The sequence below is a fragment of the Culex pipiens genome, chromosome 1 (genome assembly GCF_016801865.2).
Source record: "Culex pipiens pallens isolate TS chromosome 1, TS_CPP_V2, whole genome shotgun sequence".
Classification (NCBI taxonomy): domain Eukaryota; kingdom Metazoa; phylum Arthropoda; class Insecta; order Diptera; family Culicidae; genus Culex; species Culex pipiens.
In genome coordinates, this window is record NC_068937.1 from 58132559 (window position 1) to 58152141 (window position 19583).

Here is a 19583-nt window from a genome sequence, read left to right on the forward strand (position 1 = left end):
CATCAGAAGTTTCACTTGAAAGAAACTTTCCTTCTTTACTTCTAAAACGGATAATATTTACCTAATACATCACCGTAAATGTGGTTCAAATGACTCATCTCCAGCTCGAATTGTGTACTAAAGCCCTATGTCAATTTTTATGTACAACGGTAAAAAACACGATTAAAAACCATTTCTGATCACTTTTTTTCATTTTAACGCAAAATTTTTTTTTGACAAGACAACATTTTTTCGATGGATCAACTATGGTCCCCTTGGAACGAGCTGTCAAGTAGGAGCTTTTCTGTCAAGAAGGACCGCGAGGTTAATTTTTCAAAATTGATTTAAAAATCAATTTTAAACTTTTTGTGGTCGTACAAAAGGTCATTGTACTCAGAAAAATAAGCTTTATCGCTGTAATCAATAATATCACCAATCTAAGCTTCATTTTAGGACCCAATTGGACAAATGCACTTTTTTTCCCACAGAAAACTAGGGACAATGTAGCTGTCAAACTAGGCCAAAATGTTAAAGTCACTCACAAAATGAACTTTGAGTGATTTGAGTTCATTCCTGACGTCACGATTTTCTCCTCTATAGGCAAGAAAACCGTGACGTAGCAAATGAACTCAAAGAACTCAGTATTCATTTTGTGAGTGCCATTTGAGTGGTTTGACAGGTGTCAAATCGGGACTTAGCATTTTTTTGAATTTGAATTTGCTTTCGATTGCGCGAAACGTCATAACCCGAGTTTTTTTTTCCGTATTAGTGCCCGTGTGCTTGTCCGTGCTTCTGGCCGTGTTCGTGTACCAGTACCTGACCGCTTAGATGCCTGTTCCTGGTCGTTCCCGTGGCCGTGCTTAAGGCCGTGTCCTTGTCCGGACTCCTGCCCGTGTTCGTGCCCGTGCTTCTGGCCGTTTTCGTATCCCTGGCCGTGTAGGTGCCTGTTCCTGGCCATTCCCGTGGCCGTGTCCTTGCCGTGTTCCTGGCCGTGTTTGTGTCCATGCGAAACGGAACAACCGGAACAAAATTATAATTTTAAATGCTAAGTCCCGGAACTGACACCTGTCAAAAAAGTTCATTCGGTTGTTTACCTTTGAGGTTAAGTTCCGAGCTTTTCTCCTTTATGGCGCACTACAAATGTTAATAAATTACAAGAAGAGAGCTAGGCATAATCTAACCTAAGGCACTCTCCAGAATCCCTTCGAAAGATTAGCTGCGCTAGGGTCTGATTAGATTAGATTATATTAGATCAGATTCTAACATAATTGCAAAAAAAAAAATAGATCAACTCTAAGTAAAGACAACCGGTTTGAGGGGATTCAGTTACATTTTTAATAAATTATTATTATCTCACCGTCTCATCGAAGAGCTCGGATGAACACACTGATTTTTTTACTTCCTTTTTACTCAATATCAAGTAGGTGATGGAAAAGCTTTTTGGGACGTTAAAGTTGGTTTACTTTCAAACTTTTATTTAGATCTATATATAAGGGACTTCTTTTATTTCAGTAATTTATATAAATCAGTCTAACCTCCAATTCCAAACAGCCATGACAATCTTAGCATTATTCTGCTATAATTGTCAACAGCTAACACACATTAAAAATTGAAAAAATAATTATAAAAGTTTACTAAGAAGACAAGACAAACATCTTTTTCCATTTGATTGTTTTTAGAAAAAGGCTTGGGTGTAAAATAAATTATGCATAATTTTATGAAATTCTATGTAATATAACTATTACTATTATTTGACCAAAATGTCCTCTCCATTCTTTATCGATCTGATGACCGAGCGGGCTAAGGCGTCAATCCGTACTGTTGGTGCTGGATTTGGATCCCGAAAAACGAAACTATTGGCACTACGCCCCCCGGGGCATGGCCTTCCTCTAACGTGGGATTTCTGCTCCAGCGCCTCTGACGAGACAGGAGAAACCGGGACCGACGTTTTACTTCACCATCCGATAGAAGCTCAGTGGATAAGGCGGGAATCGAACCCGCGTCTCATAGCATCATCGGGATCGGCAGCCGAAGCCGCTACCCCTGCGCCACGAGACCCCATCGGTTGCAAATTTTTTTTTGTGTTTGCAAAAAATGTACATGCAGTGTGTAATGTTGAGTGTCTTTATTGACGAAGGTGAAGTGCATGCTTTTGCATGCGATTATGTACTAATATACGATATTTGGATTCGTTCTCATTTTACTACACAGAAAAAAAAGTTGTATTTTGGAATGTTGAAAATTTGTTGAGTAATATTACATAAAAAAGTGTAACATTCATCATTTTCTGGCACAAAATCTGTCACCATTTCCTGATGAATATTACCATCATTTTTTCTGTGTAATTAATCCTTCTCAACAGAAAGAGCGGTGACTTTTTTTATAGCGATATACATTCCTCCCATTTGCTGACTGAATGTTTGAAAGCACGCCAGAAAGGCAAGACCGAGTGGTTCGACTAATTTACAGCCAGATTTAGCGATACCTCAGCTCAACACTATCGCACTCCGTAAACAAAGCTATCCCGCAAACGTGCTGCCTTGAATTGAGGGAGACCTAGTACTATTCCAACAAGGGTACTGCACACAAGCCATAATCAAGCTAGGGATTGTCCGTTTTATGTGTGGGATCTGAATTACGAACTTTTGCTAGGCTTTGGGGCGTGGTTCGGGTTCCCATTAATTGCCCACTTGTGCCCCAAGAACCTAAGCACTTCGAAATAGGGTGACAAGGTGAATGAAAATGTGCAACTCATTCATTCAATTCTAGTAGAACGTATTGAATTTGTATTATTAAAAGATTGTTTACGAGAGAAAAGTTGGAATAATCTAACGCTTATTTTTTTTACCAAAGTTTTCAGCAAAAACTTAATTTTATTTTTACACGTTGAATTACTTCACACTTTTTTTCTCTTGTCACTCTAATCACTTATCATCAAGTGCTCAATATTTTATGTATGCTGAAAGGGAGAATATTTTTTTTATCGTCTGCGTGTTGTTTAGCCAACCAACGAATTAGCATTTTCCGCGCTTTTCCTATCGGCTGACTATGAGGTACGACCAACGGAGTGGATAATTCCATGTTATACAATCACCTTCACCATCAGTATCGGAGACTAACCTTAAGGTAATGATTGCTGTTACTAACAGAAGAGGCCTCCTTTATGTTTAACAGTGTGGCTCCAAACTATTTTCGCTCAGCTGAAAATAGCTCGTTAGATTGATTTGAACTTGAGTTTATTTCACAGATTGTAGGCGGATTATAACAATGGAGTCACGTGCTATAATTATTATGACCTCATGGGATTATGTAGTATATTCTTTATTAGCTATTGGGTCTAGATATGCTTAATTTAACATTATGATAGCTGATCAAAACGTTGAGACCAGCTGTTTTTTAATCTATTTTAAAGGTAATTTGTTATTATTTTTTTTGTCAATCAAGAAGTTCGAATCCAAGTATGAAAATCCTTTTATTAAAGAATTAGCGTGATCAGATTTGTCAATTCTGCAGATATCTGTTACAGTAGAATTTTTGCCAGCCCTTATTAAAAAAATATAGCCATAGATTAAAATTAACACTAAAAACAATTATTTTATTAACCCGTCCATAAAAGGATATCGGACGTTCCCAAATCGCTCTTGTTGACGTTCACTCGAGCGTCGATCTCATACGCTTATAAACCATTAACTTTTGGGGCCACTCCTTTCAAGCAATAAAGCAATTTCATATCCAGTTTGACCAGCCAGTTAGTATACGGCCAGAACCCACACAATAAAAGCCATCCACAATCGGTCTTGTCGTCTGACGCAACCGGAGATTAGAAAATGACTGTCCAGCAGGCCAAAGCCAAATGCCAATAGCACAAATTGGCACAAAAGTACAGAGATATAGAAGGTTCTTTGGTCAGAACGCGGAACTAGAATGGAGAACTGGTTTAGAATAGTCAGTTGCTTGAAGTTATGCAAATAAATTTCATTTAAAGGTTCAAACATTTTTTTGAATTGCTACCTGAATAACAATAAGCAATAAATTTTAGCAACTTATATTTTGATCAATGAATTATATTATACGATTCATTTATGAATAGGCGAATCAGTCTAAGTTACATATTGAACTATAGTCAACTGAGTGTACATAGAAAATATGTGATGGTCAGTTGCAAAAAGTTGCACGCCGCCCGTCTTTTTCGGTTTACTCTTGGCACGCGATCCCCCAGTAGCACTCATGCAGTGAAAAGAGATGGAATATATTCACAAAAGTACACTGGTATGACCTTGGATTGCAGTTACAAGCCCAGCTATCTCGGTGTTCGCAATAAGTCCTGGTGTTGTTCCTTGTTACGACGCGGGATTTATTTCGTTGTTTGTATTGTTCGGATCTATCCGAATGCTTCAGCTCCAGATTTTGCACAGAGTCCACCATGGATGCGAATTTATTCTCTGAGCAAACATATAAAAAAACACCTTCTTGAAAAAGAACAAAAAACAACAGTACAATAACTGCTGCTAGGTATCATTGTAAACTGGATCGGGGGTTCTAAAACCAAATGAATGTTTTAGATTTTTTATTTGAAAAACATACTTGCAAATTTGGGACAAATCTAAGTAATGGTACATATCCTAGAAATTAATCGGTATTAATGAATTGATAACACTGACCAACAAAATGTCTGCGCAAACTCGAGAGGAAGCCCAGAATCACGTGCACTTTAAATTTTTCAAAAATATTTAGACAGGGCCGAATGGTATTTCTCCAAAGTTTCTATGGAGAATTAGTGCTGATCCCACATATTGCATGCATTTTGGTTGTATGTAAGAGCGACTAACCGCCCTAATTCTCCATACAAACTTAAGAGAAAAACCATTCGGCCCTGTCTAAATATTTTTGAAAAAATCAAAGTGCACGTGTTTCTGGGGATCCCAAACTTCATGAATGGATTTCCACTTTTTTTTATAATATCCCCCATGCAACCTAACGGGTGGTACAAATTTGCCTTGGTTTTTCTTAGTTTATTGATTTTTCAAATGTACCGTCATCTTGGGTGAATCGGGACACATGGGGCAAATTTGGACGGCGGTTTTAGACATGTTTTTTTATTCTGATGATTTTTGATCTATTTCGGTAAGAACAGACACACAACAACAAAATTAGAATATTGGTTTCCAAATGTGAGGCTTTTTTACGGGAACACTCTGCTGCCGATTTTGTGCAGAATTGCAGAATTCTGCAGGTACGCTAATAGACCTATCTATGTGATCATGAGCAGTAAATTTTTCATAACTATTTAAGATCCCAAGATCGTTAAAAAAATCAAATTATTCGCTCTACAGCATTGCCTTGGCGTTCTCGATTACGAGATTTCTACTCGAAACAAGGTGTCCGAAGGTTTGATTGTTGAGGCAATTGCAAACCTCTTTTTACACCTTAGTTTCCATCCACCCCTTGACCGAGCCACGTAGCCCATTGGTAACGCTTCCGCCTCGTAAGCGGTAGATCGGGGTTCAAATCCCGGCTCGGACCAACACAACTGGTGATCTTTTCCCTTCTGGAATCGATTGCATAGTAAATCAAGACACCTTAGGAAGACAACCTATGGAATGTTAACATTAACCTTAACATGTTAACATTAAGTTGATTAATGAACTGTCACTGAATCCGCTTTGTAAATGCCGGCCCCGATACTCATCACGCGTGTTCCCCTCAGGAACAGGGAAAGATTTACTTTACTTCCATCCACCCCGGGATTCGAACTGACTACCTTTGGATTGTTAGTCCAACTGCCTACCATTGACACCACCTAAGCAGGACCCAGGGAGACGACTCCTACACCTGGATTGAGCTAACGACCTAACCTTTTTAGGTTAGTCCGGGGCCAACATTTACTTCTCGTCCGACGGAAGGCGTGATCAGACAAATCTCGTCTCGAAAAATGCCACCGGGACCGTCTGGGATCGAACCCAGGCCGACTGGGTGAGTGGCAATCACGCTAACCCCTACACCACGGTCCCAAGATCTGTAGTCAATTTGTTTGCTATTTTTGCACGGGTAAACTTTGTTTGAAATGAACCTCAGAGTAAAAGGCTCTCACCAGTTCGTTATCTCACTGTACCGATTTACTACAGTCGACTCTCTGGTTGTCAATATCCAAGGGACCGTCGAGGAAGAGAATCATCAGTTTACAGAACGATGCAAAATGAAGACTCGATTGAAAATATGTGTGTAATAATGGCAACGTCCATCAAACAAAAACAAACTAATGTCAAACACCCTTCAAAGCTTCGATTCGCCAAGAAAAATGTCTATGCAAGCCATGAGAAAGTGAAATTATTGACAACCGGAAGAGATTTTTAAAGCAAACAGAATCCAAGGGACCGTCGAGGAAGAGATCCTTCAAGCAAGGGAAATATCGAGGAATGAAGATAATTGAAGTATGCAGACTGAAGGGACTGAAGAATTCCTCGATAGATGGAGAATTATTGATATCGAGAAGATCGACAGCCAGAGAGTCCAAGAGCTAGGATAATGCGCATATTTGGTGTATTTTATTAAAAAGTGTACACTTTCAAACAGAATTCGACAAATACATAAAAACGGGAATCACTGGACCAGGGCTACAACGACACCAACCACTAATCCGGCATCTATCACCGCGTGGAACCGGGTTTCCAACCCAACAGTGATGAAGGGGTACGCTTGGTTTTGGGCGAGGCCGACAGCACTAAATCGGTCCAATCATTCTCGCAGTATCATCTCTCTTTCTCTTGCGCTACCAAAATATGCAAACTCGACGACGTGTGCTGCTTACTTTTATTATTTCAGGTTGTGCTGATGCTGCAAAGGGGGTCGAGTTCACATTACGTAGGGGATATTTGTTACACTGCAAAGGGATAATCGCTGTGTTCAATTTATGGTTGCCCCCTGAAGAATACAAACAAGAGAATAAAAAGTAAGTTTCGTGGTAACGACGCGTTCTTCTCTTTATTGCTTTGTACTACAAACGAGATGCCATAATTCATCGAGAATACGTACTCAAATGAGGATCCAAGTGTAATGGTAGAGTGAGTGTTTGATTTATGTCAGGATTTTGGTGTCACATATTGTTGCCCATATTTCTGGTTAGTGCTATCACCAGATTAACTGCAATGAGAAGTTTTTCTAGTATTTGAGGTGATTCATCGAAGATGGTAAATTAAACTTTTTTGAAACAAGCTAATTTTACTTAAATGCCGGACACTTACCCTGCGATCTTATCTTGTGAATCGATGAAGTATTTCTTAACAGCCCACTTGCAGGAGAAATTATATCATACTATATTGTGTTGGTAGAATCACCGATTGAATACAACAGTCAACCGTTAAATGGCGAAAACTAATAATATTGCTCACTCTCAAATACTGCCTGCTATACTACTCCTATTAACGGTCAATATAATATGCATCCAAGTTCGAGGAATCAATAATCCTTTACCAGCACCACATCTTCTACAGCTGCTTTGCATAGTTCATCTCCATTTAGCCCACATCTCAGCAGCCAGACTTGAGCTTATTCTCCATGGTATAGTATTAAACAAACAAACATCATGCAAAACTCACACAAATCCACAGAGAACCCAGAAGGAAACTTATTCAATTTATAGACCAACAGAAGAGAAGATTCTCCTGGCAAAATACCTACATGTGGATTTGTGCAATCTGCTTCGAAGCACACAACCACCAGGATTGGTTTCATTCTACTCTAATGGACGTATCCTTCTGATAAGCCAAAAATGACAGCTGTAAACGTAAGTAATTTGTATGCAATTATTTCAGATTGACGAACCGTCCAGGAATTTATAAATTTAAATTGAATACGCTGTAATTAATTTATGAAAATTTAACTCAAACCAGGTACATCGTGTTCTCTCTTGTACTATGTGAATTCTTACTCGAAGGTTAGTAAAAAACACGATATGACCACTAATCTGGTTGAAAAAGTTTTTTTCAGTTGCAAAATCAAAAAACAAAAAAATCAAACCATCCACATTAACGACCCCCGGGTCTTTTGTGGTCTCTATTGCAAGTTTCTGCTCGAACCTAGGAGTCCGATGGCTTGAATGGGGAGAGCACCCAAACCTCTTTATACTCCAAGGAACCTTCCACCCCAGTGTTTGAACTGACGACCTTTGGATTGCGAGTCCAACCGCCGCCAGCGATTCAACCGGAGTAGGCTTGGTTTGGTGTGTTGTTTGTTCTTATGGCATGGAGACGACTCCTACACCTGGAATGACTTAACGGCCTAACAACCAAGGCCGGGACCGACATTTTACTTCCTCATCCGATGGAAGGTTGGAGCAGATGGGAATCGAACCCAGAATAATCCGCTTACAAAGCGGACAGCGTAACCATTCGGCCAAGCGCTGCCACATTTGCATTAGTCCCTAAAAACTTCGAACAACCTAAAATTTTTGGAGCGTTTAATTGCGTCTACATATTGCACTTTGCTTTTCAATTTTGTATGGTAATTCGATTGTTCACGCTCCATACAAAAAATATTTGATTTGTATGGAAAGGAGGGGGGGGGGGAGGTCTGATATTTTAAAAAAGTGTCCACGTGATTTATGGATGGTCCCTTTCCACCTTACGTTTGGAAAAGTTTATTAATATTTGTTTTCGAAGGATAAATTCCGAATATAAAATGAGCATGAGCATGAGCATGAGCATGGTTGACTGCCAATGAGCTGCTACTCCGTTATTGACAGATCAGCTGAAGTTAAACAATGAATCAAAAATGATCAGTGGGAGCCAACCATCCGTTCACTGTTTAACCTCTGAAGATCCCTACTTTATTAGTCAATACCGGCGCCCTCCCAAGAAGCCTACAGTTCAACGAAAGGGAGGAATGTTAGTCCGATAGTTGAAGTTGCAGACTCATCAAGCACATAGTTTTTCGCTATACCGCTTGAGACCGTTGAATCCACAGCATCTCCTTCAAGCATCACGTGATTAATATTTTTTTTGGGTTAGTAGGATAAGGTATTGGCTTTTCGATGCCTCCCGAGCTACGACGCTATGGGGAGGACTTTCATAACAGACCCGTCGGCGAGCCTTCCGAGCAACGATGCTATGGGAAGGTCTTTCTGGTTAACACACAAAATCACTCACACACAGTTATTTTGCTCCACTATTAACTCGACGATCCAAATTGTCAGTGCGTCTTTCGATCACCGCAAAAAACCTTATTCGAAAAATTTAAACACAATCCACCCGACGCCGTGCCTTCCGATCAACGATGATATAGGAAGGGCTTTGAAAATCACAAAACAATTAATTAAGTTTACAAAAGCACAAAAAATCGATCGATTCTGTCAAGCCCCACCGCCCGCAAGCAACACACACAATTCACGACAAAAGACACATAAAAAAAATCACTTTTCAATCCGAATATTTTTTACGACCACGCGCTCCCTTTACAAGTTATGCACTCACCCCATACGAACAGCGGCACAAAACACACAAAAAAAATTAACCTGAATAATCACGACTTCGCGTCCCCACTTCCAGCGCACCAATGATGCTATTATTCGATTACCACAATCACTCACCCCATACAAACAGCGGCACAAAACACACAAAAAAATTAACCTGAATAATCACGACTTCGCGTCCCCACTTCCAGCGCACCAATGATTCTATTATTCGATTACCACAATCACTCACCCCATACAAACAGCGGCACAAAACACACAAAAAAATTAACCTGAATAATCACGATTTCGCGTCCCCACCTCCAGCGCACCAATGATGCTATTATTCGATTACCACAATCACTCACCCCATACGAACAGCGGCACAAAACACACAAAAAAATAACCTGAATAATCACGACTTCGCGTCCCCACTTCCAGCGCACCAATGATGCTATTAAGCATAAGCATAAGCATAGGTGCCCACCCGCAGTTGCTACTCCGTTATTGACCAGGACCTCCAGAAGTTACATCCACGAGCCGTGGAAGATGAGTGGGTGCTATCTTTCCTCGCTTCGCAACTTCTCAAAGGCCCCTATCATGCTGATCAATACCGGCGCCGGCCACGACCAGTGGTAGGGTCACGGGGAAGTGGATGGGAATGTTAGTCCGATACTTGAGTGATAGAGACCGCCCAATCGACTGCTTCTCCGACAAAGTATCACATGAGTTTTGAGGGGGTTAGTAGATGGGTATGAGGTCAGGATTCACGAGTGGCAGTGATGTGACCATGAGCATTTTGTTTATCGGTTGAAATTTTTTAAATCTTAGGCAGCCGGCTGCGGAAAGATAGATAATTGATTATTTAAAATGGTTTATTTATATCGTACGCGTGCCAGCCGAGCAGTAATGCTATGGGCTGGACTTATCAGTATATTTTTACTGTTTTTACAATTTAGATAACGCGAGCATATTTCAAAAATAGTAAATGAATGACGCTTTACTCTTCACAAAATCGATAGTTTGATGAGTTAATACTAAAACTGAAAGTTAGAATAACTTTTTACGATCATTTACGACGAAAATTATCGCGAAAAAAACCGGACTGTGCGTCCCAAGAAGCACTGCACTTATGAAGGCATTATTCAATTATTATGACCAATCACCCCATGCACACAAACAGCGACACAAAAGAGACGAAAATTATCGCGAAAAAACAAAACTGCGCGTCCCCAGAAGCACTGCACTTATGAAGGCATTATTTAATTATTATGACCAATCACCCCATGCACACAAACAGCGACACAAAAGAGACAAAAAATATCGCGAGAAAACAAGACTGTGCGTCCCAAGAAGCACTTCACTTATGAAGGCATTATTCAATTATTATGACCAATCACCCCATGCACACAAACAGCGACACAAAAGAGACGAAAATTATCGCGAAAAAAACAAAACTGCGCGTCCCCAGAAGCACTTCACTTATGAAGGCATTATTTAATTATTATGACCAATCACCCCATGCACACAAACAGCGACACAAAAGAGACGAAAATTATCGCGAAAAAACAAAACTGCGCGTCCCCAGAAGCACTGCACTTATGAAGGCATTATTCAATTATTATGACCAATCACCCCATGCACACAAACAGCGACACAAAAGAGACGAAAATTATCGCGAAAAAACAAAACTGCGCGTCCCCAGAAGCACTGCACTTATGAAGGCATTATTTAATTATTATGACCAATCACCCCATGCACACAAACAGCGACACAAAAGAGACAAAAAATATCGCGAGAAAACAGGACTGTGCGTCCCAAGAAGCACTTCACTTATGAAGGCATTATTCAATTATTATGACCAATTACCCCATGCACACAAACAGCGACACAAAAGAGACGAAAATTATCGCGAAAAAACAAAACTGCGCGTCCCCAGAAGCACTGCACTTATGAAGGCATTATTCAATTATTATGACCAATCACCCCATGCACACAAACAGCGACACAAAAGAGACGAAAATTATCGCGAAAAAAACAAAACTGCGCGTCCCCAGAAGCACTTCACTTATGAAGGCATTATTTAATTATTATGACCAATCACCCCATGCACACAAACAGCGACACAAAAGAGACGAAAATTATCGCGAAAAAACAAAACTGCGCGTCCCCAGAAGCACTGCACTTATGAAGGCATTATTCAATTATTATGACCAATCACCCCATGCACACAAACAGCGACACAAAAGAGACAAAAAATATCGCGAGAAAACAGGACTGTGCGTCCCAAGAAGCACTTCACTTATGAAGGCATTATTCAATTATTATGACCAATCACCCCATGCACACAAACAGCGACACAAAAGAGACGAAAATTATCGCGAAAAAAACAAAACTGCGCGTCCCCAGAAGCACTTCACTTATGAAGGCATTATTTAATTATTATGACCAATCACCCCATGCACACAAACAGCGACACAAAAGAGACAAAAAATATCGCGAGAAAACAGGACTGTGCGTCCCAAGAAGCACTTCACTTATGAAGGCATTATTCAATTATTATGACCAATCACCCCATGCACACAAACAGCGACACAAAAGAGACGAAAATTATCGCGAAAAAAACAAAACTGCGCGTCCCCAGAAGCACTTCACTTATGAAGGCATTATTTAATTATTATGACCAATCACCCCATGCACACAAACAGCGACACAAAAGAGACGAAAATTATCGCGAAAAAACAAAACTGCGCGTCCCCAGAAGCACTGCACTTATCAATGATGCTATTATTCGATTACCACAATCACTCACCCCATACGAACAGCGGCACAAAACACACACAAAAAAAATAACCTGAATAATCACGACTTCGCGTCCCCACCTCCAGCGCACCAATGATGCTATTATTCGATTACCACAATCACTCACCCCATACGAACAGCGGCACAAAACACACAAAAAATTAACCTGAATAATCACGACTTCGCGTCCCCACCTCCAGCGCACCAATGATGCTATTATTCGATTACCACAATCACTCACCCCATACAAACAGCGGCACAAAACACACAAAAAAAATAACCTGAATAATCACGACTTCGCGGCCCCACTTCCAGCACACCAATGATTCTATTATTCGATTACCACAATCACTCACCCCATACGAACAGCGGCACAAAACACACAAAAAATTAACCTGAATAATCACGACTTCGCGTCCCCACTTCCAGCGCACCAATGATGCTATTATTCGATTACCACAATCACTCACCCCATACAAACAGCGGCACAAAACACACAAAAAAAATAACCTGAATAATCACGACTTCGCGGCCCCACTTCCAGCACACCAATGATTCTATTATTCGATTACCACAATCACTCACCCCATACGAACAGCGGCACAAACACACACAAAAAATTAACCTGAATAATCACGACTTCGCGTTCCCACCTCCAGCGCACCAATCAGGATAAATTCCGAATATAAAATATCGAAAAACCCATATTTCCAGAGTTTTTTTTGAATAACTTTTAAGGAACTCAGAAACTCCTTAAGGATGGATGGTTAAAAATTCTACACCTAATTAAATTCTATAGATGTTTTAGTTTTTTGCCTTCCTCACTGAAGTAAGGCTATAATCCTGCTCTAAAAATGAACTTTGTAAAAAAAACGTCGTAGACCCACCTTCATGTATACATATCGACTCAGAATCGAAAACTGAACAAATGTCTGTGTGTATGTGTGTGTGTATTAGGATGTAACAAAAATGACTTTTTGGCGGGCATTCAGGGGTTTGTTCCGGTGGGCATACTGAGCCCAAATCCAAAATATGAGCTCGATTGGACGTAACAGGAGCTGGCGCTCCGCCCTTCAATTTTAAATGGGATTTAACCCGTAAAAAAAGATTTTTTCAAAAATGTCAATTTTTGAGGCATTTTGGCCACTGAAGCGTTTACCAAAAACATCACTGGCGTGTAGGCCAGATCCTTGCGCATCTTTTGGTATACATAACATTGAAGTTTGGAGCACCCTGGAGCTCGGTACAGATCTTCAAAGTTTGGCATTTTTTCGAAAAACCGGCCCCGGCAAAAAAGATATGCGTCGCGTCTCGCGACGGCCAAGACGCCATTTGATTTTGCTGGGACCGATTTTTCGAAAAAAAATGCCAAACTTTGAAGGTCTGTACCGAGCTCCAGGGTGCTCCAAACTTCAATGTTATATATACCAAAAGATGCGCAAGGATCTGGCCTACACGCCAGTGATGTTTTTGGTAAACGCTTCAGTGGCCAAAATGCCTCAAAAATTTACATTTTTGAAAAAATCTTTTTTTACGGGTTAAATCCCATTTAAAATTGAAGGGTGGAGCGCCAGCTCCTGTTACGTCCAATCGAGCTCATATTTGGGATTTGGGCTCAGTATGCCCACCGGAACAAACCCCTGAATGCCCGCCAAAAAGTCATTTTTGTTACACTCTAGTGTGTATGTATATATGTGACCAACAAACTAGCTCATGTTTCTCGGCACTGGCTGAACCGATTTGAACCTGTTGCATTCGACTTGGTTTAGGGTCCCATAGATCGAGTTTTATACAGATTGAAATTTCAAGTACCTAGTTCAAAAGTTATGCATAAAAATGTGTTTTCACATATATCCGGATCTCACTTAATTGTATGTAAACTATGTCCGGATCCACCATCCGACCCATCGTTGGTTAGGCTATTAAAAGACCTTTCCAACGAGTCCAAAACAACGAAGATCTGGCAACCCTATCTCGAGATATGGCCCCTTAAGTGATATTGATGTACTTTTTTATTCCGGATCTAAAAAATAGATGAAATTTGTGTACAGCCGTTGTTGGTAATTAGTGAGGAAGGCTCCAACCACATAGGTGGATTAAGATAGTTTTAGTATACATATTTATTTTCTTACTGTCAACAACAATATATTTGATCTGAACATGTCACCCCTTATAAGAACGACCACTTTTACGCAAGAATCCGAGCATCGAATCTGGTTTCCGTCATGTTGCTGCTGCTTGGGGCTACCTATATTCTACAGAAAACGGCTTGAACTGGAGCACAACTTCTCATTGCTGCAAGGGTGCAATGAAACCAGCTAACCAATCTATCCTATCCAGTTACCCGTGCTGTTGTCCGTGGTAGGTCTCTTTGCGAAACCCTTGCTGGCCGGCCAAGGTAAATGCGCTGCTCTCTGAAGCGTGGGTTTTGCATTTCCAAGAGCACCCAAACTAGTTTGATTTGCTTCGTATACTGTTTGTTGGTGACAGCGAGAGAGATGGATCGTATTTTTTTGGTTTTGTAAACTTATTGATGTTTAAGTTTTTTTTGTTAATTGGGACTTCTCAAAACAAACTACATTTAATCTACGATGAACGGGGTTTTTTTTACAGATAAAAGTCTTAAATATGTCATTGTATATCTGTTTCAATTTGTTCGGTGTGCATATACAATTTTCGTTGCCATGTTGCAAAGTGATAATAAGCACGTCTGTTAAACTTGACAGACGTGACATCATGATCATCATCATCTTTCAGTTATTCCTGGGATGGATGATGAATATTCATTCTTTCATGTGAGTAGGGCTCTAGATTTATTGTGAATATTTCAAACCCCTGCTTTGAAGTAAAAAAAATAAATGGAAAGTCATACAAGTTATGAGAAGATGATTTTTAACTTAGCTAAACTTTGCAATTAACTTTTTTTCAAAAAAGTAGTTTCTTTTATATGGCTCTGCTTTAATTGTTGTGTTGTGCTTAAGACAACATGATCGTTTATTCAAAGCTATTTCAAATGCAAAAAGATTATTATCAAGACGAAATAACTTATATTACGTATTTTCAGTATCAATTTTATTGAATTCTAAAAAATAAGAATAAAAAAAAAACTACAAACTTTAAGTTGCTAGTCATTCAGAGGATGACAGAATATATCAAAGAAACGGTCGCTTCTACACATTTGAAAAGAAGAAAATTTGTTCATTCAACCGAAAGGCTTGCCTTGATTGAATTCCACCTTTACGAAGCAGCACAAGAAATTAGTTTAATTAAAACTGGTCCCAATCAGCCGCAGCAGCAGGTCCAGTCCAGTTTTACCAGCTCCATAACGGGCTAAAGAGGTCAACGCCGCTTTTGGTGAGAGGGGATGCAGAGCACATTTTCCAACTAATAGGTCTGGTTTTGTCGGAATTTTCTCATAAAGCTTTAAAACCATGAAAAAAAGCCGACCGTTCGAAATGGAGAGAATTTCATGACTCGTTTACACACATCGTTATTGAAGCGAGTTCTTTTTGCTATGTGCTGCAATAGGTATTTTCCGACTAGGCTTCGGAAAAGACGAGTGAATGGAAAACTATGTTCAACTGTTTGCTGATTGGTTTTAGGTTACTTTACGGTGTCTTTGGTAAGAGGCAAATGTGTTGGCAAAACACTTTATCACATTTATTGGATCTCAAATGCATGAACCTCTGGTGTTGTTGAAGAAAAACACAATTAAATTAGATCTTGTTTCATATCTTACACAATGTTTGTTTTAGAGATTTTCTTAATCACTAAATAGAAACTTTTAAATTAGATTTTTTTATTTGCAGCTTTATGTTTGGATTCAAAAAAACTTCAGGCAATATTGCTGATTATTTCCCTCTCAAGTTTGATTTTACTACATTGCGAGCAAAAAATATCCTAACTTATCCACACTTGATTCGTTGCCGTTGACGTGAATTAGAAGTTGTTCATATCCATAACAAAACTGGAATTCGATGTATCAACAAACCGCCACCAGAGTAGTGTGTACTTTCAATTTCTTCCCAAGGTTTAGTCAAGCTCTGGTTGGTATTGAAAGCAACGACAACAAGTTGGCCAACTCGAGCACCATTCTTGAACGTACGACTTTCGGGTGGATGAAATGGATGGAAGGTTAGGCGAATCGAAATGGTCCATAAAATTGAGTGAAATGTGGCGAAACCGAAGTGGTAGCTGAGTTTCGTTGAATTGTTTACTGAGCGGGGTTTCAGTCTGTCGCAGTGACCACAATATCTGTTTTCTTTTGGACTTTCAACATTTAAAGGCATGTTTTACTGGTCTTAAAAGCATTGATAACTTTTGTTACCATTCTTGTGCACCTTGATTTGACTTAAAAATCTGTTCAATGTTAAAAGGCTTGAGGCCTTAAGGCCGTTGCAAATATTTTTCAAAGTTTATGTCACCTCCCCATTCAAAGTTGGCCTGAAAAATCGGAGGGCATAAAATATATTTTTTTGAAAAACTTCTAAATTTTAATGAAAATTAAAGTTTAATCAACCGAAAACCAATTAAAATGACATTACCAATTTACAGTCCCACGAAAAGAGTTTTTTCGCGGAAAAAAATGTCCGTCAATACATCGCTATTTTGAAAATTAATGATTGGAAATGATGGGACGGTTATAAAATGCATTTGAAAACACTTTTTTCATCCAAATGTTGAAACCTAGGCTTGGAATTTCAATTTTTATATTTTTTTTCAGAAAAAATCTGAAACTCCAGGATCTCAACAAGTTAACGTAGTTATTCTCAACATCACGTTTAAATTTAATTAAATCATGGTTCTACGTTGTGGTACTTCAGAAAGTTCCAGAGTAGAAAGCTGCATGTGTGCTTAATTATGTGGTCATCAATTACCGGTGAATGGTATACACTGCACACAAGTGGAAACCAAAATAATTTAGGGTCTTCTATGGCCTCAAATGACTGGCCATCGTTCAGTAGAAGGGTGCTAACAATTTCCGGTTTAACTTCATGCTCACACCACACGCGTAATTGATCAGAATTGCAGTGTTTCAATTTTGAAGGGGTTGTCCGTTAAAAGGGCACTGCACAAGTAAAAGATCAAACATACAATTAAATTTAAAGCAAAAAAATATTGCAGCCTATCTTCCATTACAAAATGTTATAAAATTTTGTTTCGTTTTGCCCACATAAACCCTACGTCCCAGGTGCACAATTGAATGCCCTACATTTATCACCGATAATATATCGATAAATTCGACCATACGTTACAATTCAATGCACCGAACAAGATAACACCCTGACATGTTTATTCACGTACGTTCAGGCTGATAATGGAGTGAACTCGAACATGGCAACATAATGCACGATTTTGTGATTATTGTGTATGCATAATGCTTCATTTGTTTCCACGCATATGTTGGAGCACAATTTATGTTACAGCCTTATTAAAAGCTTTTTATTATTGATCACAACTAATATTTTTTACAGTCAAATTTAATTACTTCCATACATAACTTATTTTTCTATTAATTAATTGGTTAAATTCGCTTAGTTTTGTTCGGTGACAAGGAAAACACTATTTTCTTTTCTTGCGACGTTTCGACCTACTATTCTTCGGTCATCTTCAGACGCCTAAAACATAAACATTTATTTTTCTGGTCAATTCAAAGTTACAAAAAGCTCACAAAACACAACTTACAAAATGCAACGCAGCTTTCTTCTGTTGCTGCTTGCTCACGACTACACCTCCTCTTGCGTCGTCAGGTTCTGTCTGTCTTGTTGTTGTCGCTTCCGTTCGTTGGTAGTAGTGACCTACCTGCAAGCTGGTCATCTTTTCAACTTCGACAAGATTAAAATTTTGGAGCGAATTGATGACCAGGCGTGCAGGAAGATAGCGGAGATGTTCCACGTTAAGCTTGCCGGGGAAGAGAAAACCGTGAACTTGCAGAGAGAGTGTGGAGCTTTTAATAGTGTGTACAACAGCGTTGTGGTTAAAATACGCGAGGTCACTACTACCAACGAACGGAAGCGACAACAACAAGACAGACAGAACCTGACGACGCAAGAGGAGGTGTAGTCGTGAGCAAGCAGCAACAGAAGAAAGCTGCGTTGCATTTTGTAAGTTGTGTTTTGTGAGCTTTTTGTAACTTTGAATTGACCAGAAAAATAAATGTTTATGTTTTAGGCGTCTGAAGATGACCGAAGAATAGTAGGTCGAAACGTCGCAAGAAAAGAAAATAGTGTTTTCCTTGTCACCGAACAAAACCAAGCGAATTTAACCAATTAAAAATTCCACGGTGATTACAACCAAATCAATATTATTTTTCTATTGCTAATTTGGCTTTGCACAACGGGCCATGATTCGCACCAATGCACAGTGGTCCGAAACCGAAATCTAGCGTGACAAAATTGATAGCGGCCACACGTTAAGATTTAGAGCTTTGGTGTCTTCGGGACAAATAATCAGGGTCAATTGGAGCATCTTTTGGTATGGTGGACATTAGGGTGGTCCAAATTTTAGGGTGGTTCAGAATTTTTATTTTGGCGGGATGACGAGATAGCGCTTTGGTGTCTTCAGAAAAGTTGTAGAGAACACCATTCTGAGCAACTTTTCTGAAGAGCACAAAGCTCTATCTTCAAACGGGAAGTTTCTAGAGCCATTTTTGTAATTTAGGTTGAAGTGTTTTTGAAAAAATGAGTTTTTTAAATTTATCAACTCAGGCTTATGTCGTAGCGAGTTGGTATCTTCTAGACATTTGTAGAGCTTATCAAAACATACATTTATCTTCCAAGAGAGTAAAAATCGGACCTTTAAAACGAAAGTTATAGCCAAAATACGAAGAAATAGACGCCATCTTGAAATGTGAATTACTCGAAAAGGTGGTGGAGTTTGACCTCGCTCTTAGAAGCATCTGAAAGTACACATTCTAGAATACATTTGCTGAAAATATCTCGGAGGTCTTTTTTGTTTAATTTATTTAATCTCAATTTGAAAATGAGCATTTTTTTATCGTTTTTTGCCCGTAACTTTTGATAGAATTGACCAAAATTCATTTTTCAAGAATAAAAATGTTCATTTTGACAAGCTCTACAATTGTCTAAAAGGGCTCAAAAATGTACAAAATGATCTAGTGGTTGTAAAAGAAGAAACGAGTTTTGGCTGAAATATTTCAGGAATCAACAAAATAATTAAATTTATTCCTGAAATATTTCAGCCAAAACTTGTTTCTTCTTTTACAACCACTAGATCATTTTGTACATTTTTGAGCCCGTCTAGACAATTGTAGAGCTTGTCAAAATGAACATTTTTATTCTTGAAAAATGAATTTTGGTCAATTCTATCAAAAGTTATGGGCAAAAAACGATAAAAA

At 39.2% G+C, this 19583-nt stretch overlaps 1 long non-coding RNA gene across 1 annotated transcript; it reads right to left on the minus strand.

Annotated features, from left to right (window-relative positions):
* Positions 1–5758: 5758 nt before the first annotated feature.
* Positions 5759–7743, minus strand: LOC120423031 (uncharacterized). Its single transcript, XR_005606195.2, has 3 exons — positions 7221–7743; positions 7012–7119; positions 5759–6900 (listed from the first exon to the last, which is right to left on the minus strand). It is a non-coding gene; the product is annotated as an uncharacterized LOC120423031 (long non-coding RNA).
* Between the last annotated feature and the right edge of the window lie 11840 nt (positions 7744–19583).